Source organism: Psammomys obesus, unplaced genomic scaffold, assembly GCF_907164565.1.
Source record: "Psammomys obesus unplaced genomic scaffold, mPsaObe1.curated_primary_1811, whole genome shotgun sequence".
NCBI classification, from domain to species: domain Eukaryota; kingdom Metazoa; phylum Chordata; class Mammalia; order Rodentia; family Muridae; genus Psammomys; species Psammomys obesus.
The window spans coordinates 25379575-25386030 of NW_026596073.1; the positions used below are offsets into that span (position 1 = coordinate 25379575).

At 38.5% G+C, this 6456-nt stretch overlaps 1 pseudogene; it reads left to right on the forward strand.

Moving 5' to 3' along the window:
- The first annotated feature begins 898 nt into the window (after positions 1–898).
- Positions 899–1308, forward strand: LOC129690427 (60S ribosomal protein L26-like; annotated as a pseudogene).
- Positions 1309–6456: the final 5148 nt, after the last annotated feature.

Genomic DNA, 6456 nt, shown 5'->3' on the forward strand with positions numbered 1-6456 from the left:
ATGTCACAGACCTTAACACCTATCCGTTTATCTGTTCAATCAATGGATATTTATAGAATGCTATCTGTGCATCAGGCAGGAACTGTTCCAGACATGGAAGGTAGAATAATGTTTAAAAAAGAGAGAAGAAAAACACTTGATTCTAGAAATATAACAACCAGAGGAAGACAGGTGTTGAGTGCAAAACGACAGAAACTTCTCTTTCCCTGGAGTAATGCAGTCCTGTCACATGTGTAATGAGAGGTATATCCTGTAACTGTTTCTGAACTCCAAAATACTTGTAGGTGTACACATTTGTGAGGAGTGTGAAGGAGATAGAGTTGTTTTAAAGTAGCACAACTTGGATGCCGAGGTGATGTGATGCCACCAGCTAGAGAACCAGATATGGTGATGGAGAGGAAGGCACATGAGAGGTCAGAGTCGTCAGGTGTGTGTGAAGCAAGGAGAGGAGCATGAAGCAGAAGAGAGAGCAAAATTTTCAACTAAGGGAATGCCCTTGTCTCAAATTTGCACTAAGTGACATAGCGTGCTCAAGGAGCAGTGAGGCTGTGTCCTTACATAGTGTCGTCTCTCAGCATTCTTTTAAAAAGGCTTCTAGCTTTTTTCAAGCCCATATCAGACCCATGTCCTCATCTTCCTTTGAAAAGCCACCCTAACCTCACTGTATATTTCTGAAATTGGTATCATAGAGTTGTCTTTGAGAAATTGTTGGAATCATTAAGAACATTTAGAGATTATACACCATGATTTTCTTTTTTTTAATTTTTACACCATGATCTTCTGAAATGAGTGATTTGGAATTACCACAAGTTGTACCAGACAACTTCTAAACAGGAAGATTAAGATTGAGTTAATGGCTCTTTCCTTTCAAGGCCATCACTGGATCGCAGCTGCCAAAATGAAGTTTGATCCCTTTATGACTTCTGAATGAAGCAACAACTGCAAATGGCATTTCAATGCACAGTCTCACATCCAGAGGAAGATCATGTCTTCCCCTCTTTCCTAAAAGCTGAGACAGGAGGATAGTGTTTGCTCCATTCGAAAGGATGAACACTACAAAGACCAGCAGATTGGCAAAGTATTCCATGTATACAGGAAGAAGTATGGCAGCTGCATTGAGTGAGTGCAGTGAGAAAAAGCCAAAGGCACAACTCTCCACATGGGCATCTGCCCCAGCAAGGTGGTTATCACCAGGCTAAAGCTGGACAAAGACCACAAGGAGATCCTGGAAATGAAAGCCAGGTCTTGACAAGTAGGAAAGGAGAAGGCAAATACAAGGAAGAAACCATTGAGAAGATACAGGAGTAGAAGCCTCTCATACACAACTTTCATTAAAGACTGTTTCAGTAAAAACAAACAAACAAAAAAGATTGAGTTAATGAATTATGACCTATTTTATTTGCCTCAAGTTTTATTTCTTCTGACAATAAAGAATTCTGATTCTCCTAAAGCATAGGGTTTCATTTCGGAATAAATAGACTGCAGTTACAGATTCACTGTTCATTTGTTGGTCTCGGCCAAATGGCAATGTTTTTGAGGCTCTGATCTGTAAAGACATATTAGTCATTCATTTGATCACTTATTAAAAGAGTTTTGTTGGATTGTCTGGGTAAAATCGCCTAAGAGTTTACTGAAAGGAAACTAACATTGCTAACATTTCATCATTTATCAACTCTACACATGTTGAGTGCTATTTAAAAATACTTTATTTAATTTTGGTGAATGTGAAGATACCACACATTTTCCCAGGAAAAGTAAAAATATTATCATTATTCTCAACAACATTGGTCAATAAGTAAACAAACCTGCCCCCCCCTTGAAAATGGCCATATATTGTCACTATGAGTATATTTCCTTAAACAAGAAATAAAATTTCCTGATGTGGGTTCTAAGAATGAAACCTGGGGTCTTAGGTAAGAGAAGGAGGTTCTCTTCATGGCCAAGCCATCTCTCTAGCTCCCTTTACACTATTTTGTAAAATGAAAACATATAGTGCTTTTGCAAATAGTTCTGTAAACATCAAAATATTTAATATTTTATGTGCCTGTACAACATGGAAGGCAAAATGCAAGATGAGCTGGAAGAATTTTGAGTAAGTGGCTAAAAAGCACGTCAGAGAAGGAGATTTCCACACCAGTCTGAAACAACTTGAGCCATAACACAAAAACCAATATCACTGTATTAGAAGCTAGTAACAAACATGGAGGAGGTCACCCTTACATTGAAAAGTAACCCACTACATAATTAAATGGAATTTAATTTAAGAGATTATTTTTTTTCTCTACAAGAGAATTAAAAACATAACTCCAGAAGACTTGGGGAGCAAAAGCATCTGCATTAGAATGCCAGGTGGCAAATGGTAGAAGCAGATCTGCTATAAATAGTCCAACGAGCTTGGAGAGCTCAAGGAATAAAGAGCATAGCTTTATGTCTGCCGTGAAATAATGACTCTGTTCACACATATTTAGCTACTTTAAAAACAAACACAAGAAGAACAGATAGAAATGAAATGTGCTTCCTGTCTGTGGCATGGGGATGGCAGGGAGTTGACAAGGAGGGAAATCTTGTTTCTTGGGTACTGTGGTTACCTTTGACCAAAGTTAAATGTTTTGCCTATTTAAAAATAGAACTGAGGCAAAAGTGGGGAAAAAAAAGTAAAATTAATCACACAGATCAATGAATTTATATTTCAAATCAAACTGTAACTACCAATAAAATACTCTTTTAACTAGAGTATTCTGCTGCAAATGCCTTTCTTCATGAGATTGTTTTCCCACTGTCATTTTGAGAAATTAACTATAGAGGTTTTTTAGAAGCCATAAATGGTTCATGCCAGTAGCAGCCTGGCATTATGATTTGTAGCTGCATGTGAACATTGTGGAATAAAGTGCTTTAGTGTTATAATTACCAGTGTTAAAGAACAATTTTCCATGTAAAACAAAGTAATGAGAGTATGAAATGAGACAAATTACCTTAAAATTGTAATAAGTTTGGATCAGAAGTATCAATATCAGCTCGTAAGTTTTGTCTGTGAAGTGTGTGAGTGTTGGTGTAAGTGAAGATGTGTACAGAAGCTGCACCTGCCAATTTTAAGACGAGGTCTCTGACGGCCTGGAGCCCACCAGCAGACTAAGCTGGCTGGTTGGTGAGCCCCAGAGATCCACCTGCCACCCTTTCCCCTTCCCTTCCCTACCCATTGTTGACACCAGCGTATAGCACTACCCTAGGCTTAGGTCCTCATGGTTACAGAGCAAGCACTTTACTTTGCAACCATCTCCCCAGCCCATGGACTTGGGACTTTTAACAACAACAACAAAAAACTATGTACTGAAGTGATCTAGAAAGAATAGCATCTTATTAGCTACTAGGCCCAGAGCTTCATTTCAAGCTACCAAACCTCTTAGGAGGAGCAATGCCTTTTAAAAATAGCTCATCCCACATCTTGAGCAGGTACAGTACAGAGCCAATCTGAGACCATTTGTTGAGTAACAAAGAAAAAGGCAAACATGTCAAATAATAAGTAATTTCCACCCAAACCCCCCGGTTTACCTTTGACTCACTATCAGTGTTTTACATCCTATGGGCACCGACAAATGTGCCAATTTGTACCCAACATTAAAGAAACAACAAATCTTCTGTCTAGAAATCTTGTTTTCTGCCTGTATATCCCTCTCCAGTCTCTTAGCAACAACAGTTCTTTTCTGGTCTTGACAGTTTTGTCTTTTTCAGTATGTCATATTCATGGAATCAGATAGCATGTATCCCTGTCACACCGGCTCTCCTCTTAGAAACACAAATTGAAAGTGTTCCTGTTTCTCTTCTTAACCTCTCAGCTCATCTCTTGTTGGTTCTGAATAATTTTCCAGTCATCTGGGTGTGCCACAGATTCTAAATTCACACACTTGGTCATGGAACTGTTGGCTGCTTCTGAGTTTAGGCAGTCACAGATTAAATGGCCATCACCATGCCTGTGCAGCCATTTCTTTTTATTATTATTATTATTAATTACACTTTATTCGTTTTGTATCCCCCTATAAGCCCCTCCCACCTCCCCTCCCGGTCCCAACCTCCCCCCCTTTCTGCATGCATGCCCCTCCCCAAGTCCACTGATAGAGGAGGTCTTCCTCTCCTTCTTTCTGATCTTAGTCTATTAGTTCTCATCAGAAGTGGCCTGTGCAGCCATTTCTAAGAGCATCACTTGTCAGCTCAAGCACTGCAATTGTCGGGTCCTGTGGTGCTCCTACAAGCGGTTAGTACTGTTAGAAGCTATTGAGTTGGTTGCAAAGCCGCTGGGAGACTTCACCTCCTTCAGCAATGATGGAGAGTTCCTGATGCCTCATGATTCCTCAGTATCCAGGGTTGTCTTGGTTCTGATTGGGTCATCTCAGCAGTGAACAATAATAGTTCTCTATCCTGTTTTTGCATTTTCTTGATGACATCAATATAGAAAAACCTTTCATATACATATTTGTGCATGTATAGCAAACAGGGAAACTGTTCTAGCACCTCATGCTGAAGCACTCTCTCTTTCCACAGAGATTAAAGGCTTCTTTGTATATTTTGAAAACCAGCCCCTTTTTAGATTTGTCTTTTGAAAATATTTCTTTCCGTTCCATGACTTCTCTTTCCATTTCTTTGACAAGGTCTTCTGATAAGCAAATGTTGAATTTTAATGAGGTCTAGCTTGTTGGTTCTTTCCTTCATACATTGTGCCTTTGGTGTTGCATCTAAAATGTCATTGCCAAACTTTATATCCTCTAGATTTTCTTTTACAATATTCCTTAGCCATGTCCTGACTTTGAGTGATTCATTGAAGTATGTGATTCACTTTGGTCTACTGTTTAATGGGTTTAGAGCCTGTCTCTAGACCCATTTTTTTTTCTTGTAGAGACTTCGTTGTTCTAGCATCATTTGTTAGAAAGATTATCTTTTTCTTCATTATATGACCTTTATTCCCTTGTCACAGATCAAATGTGTGTATTTATGTAGGTATGTTTCTGTGCTCTGTACTGAAAATGTGCTTCTTGAACTCCCAGGGCATGGAGAACTACATCAAAGATGCTAGTCATGTCTAAGCTGGCTCATGCCTTTCTGAGTAATCTCATCTTAGAACAACTACCTTGCTTCCAAAAGACATTCTGAGCCTTTTAGAAATGGCTCTACAAGTTGGCTTCTAAGATACAATCTGCTCTGTAACCCACATGAAGAACTGAGCTGGGGCTGGGCTATATAGTTCAGATGTGAGACATCTCACATGTCAAGCCCTGGATCAGGTTCCCAGAACTCTTTTCCCCAACCTCCCTCCTGTTAAACAGTTATTGCACCAAATGTGTTGTCTCCACTGTGTAATTCTGTATAATTTGGAAATGTCAGCATATTCTATCATTGTACATGGTATGCTACATTGGTCTGCAAGCACATAGTAAGTCTTTTTATGCTGGGATATAAGACGAGTTTCAGAAGATTTATGGGCTTAAAACATTTCAGTAGTTAAACAGTGTGTCTGTGAGCTCTCCATCCTAACACTTGGAAGTCAGGGAAGGACCACAGAGGCCTCCCTCTGCTCCCTTACTAGTAGCTGGCTCTGTGGGACTCTCTTCACTCCTGGACTCTGAGTTGTCGCATCTCCTCATTTCCTGGTCCTGTAGAGAGGACCTTGTTATGAATAAGCCAGGAAATGTTCTGCAATCCGGTTACCTGCCACCTAAACTTGAGTTCTGGAGCTCACACAGATATGGAGTCACTTTCCAAACCCAATCAGTAGAAGAACTTTCATGTAGTTACTGAAACTGTAAAATGGTCCTGTGTGGACACTGAAATAACTTCTCCAGCTTCCAAACAAGGAAATGGACCTCATTGTGGTTTCAGAGGGAGAAAGAGCTTGCAAGTGTTTGATCAAGTTTACAAAAGTAGTTTTTATGTTTCTTTGAAAAGTAAAAAGCATTTTTAAAAACCCTTAGAGGCAATAAAATATATCAATTATGTATAATCTCAAACTGGGTTAGTTTTTTTTTTTTATAACTTATTTACTACTGTATTTTGTGAACATGAATTTGATTAGAAAAGTCAAATTATTGTTCTGATGTACTACTTGAGTGTCATGCTGTTTAATATAAGAAATAATTAGGGATTGGAGCAAAAAAATGAACTAAGGTTGCTGAGACAGTGGCCACATATTCTAGTGAAAATGTTAGAGTATGACCAATTGATTTCAGCATAGACTTATTGGAGAAAATTTTATTTCAGCTTTTAAAAATGATTGCTCTCTGATTTGCCTTGAATACTTAAGCTAATACATAAAACTACAGAGAAGTTAAAGGACTTGATGTATTTTGCTCGAAATCATCATGAGAAAAAATATTTAAGTAAAATAAAAATTAGTCCTAAATCTTATAACTACATCATTTTGAAGCAAGGATCTGGTCCTAAAAACATGAAAAGCCATTCATTCAAGAA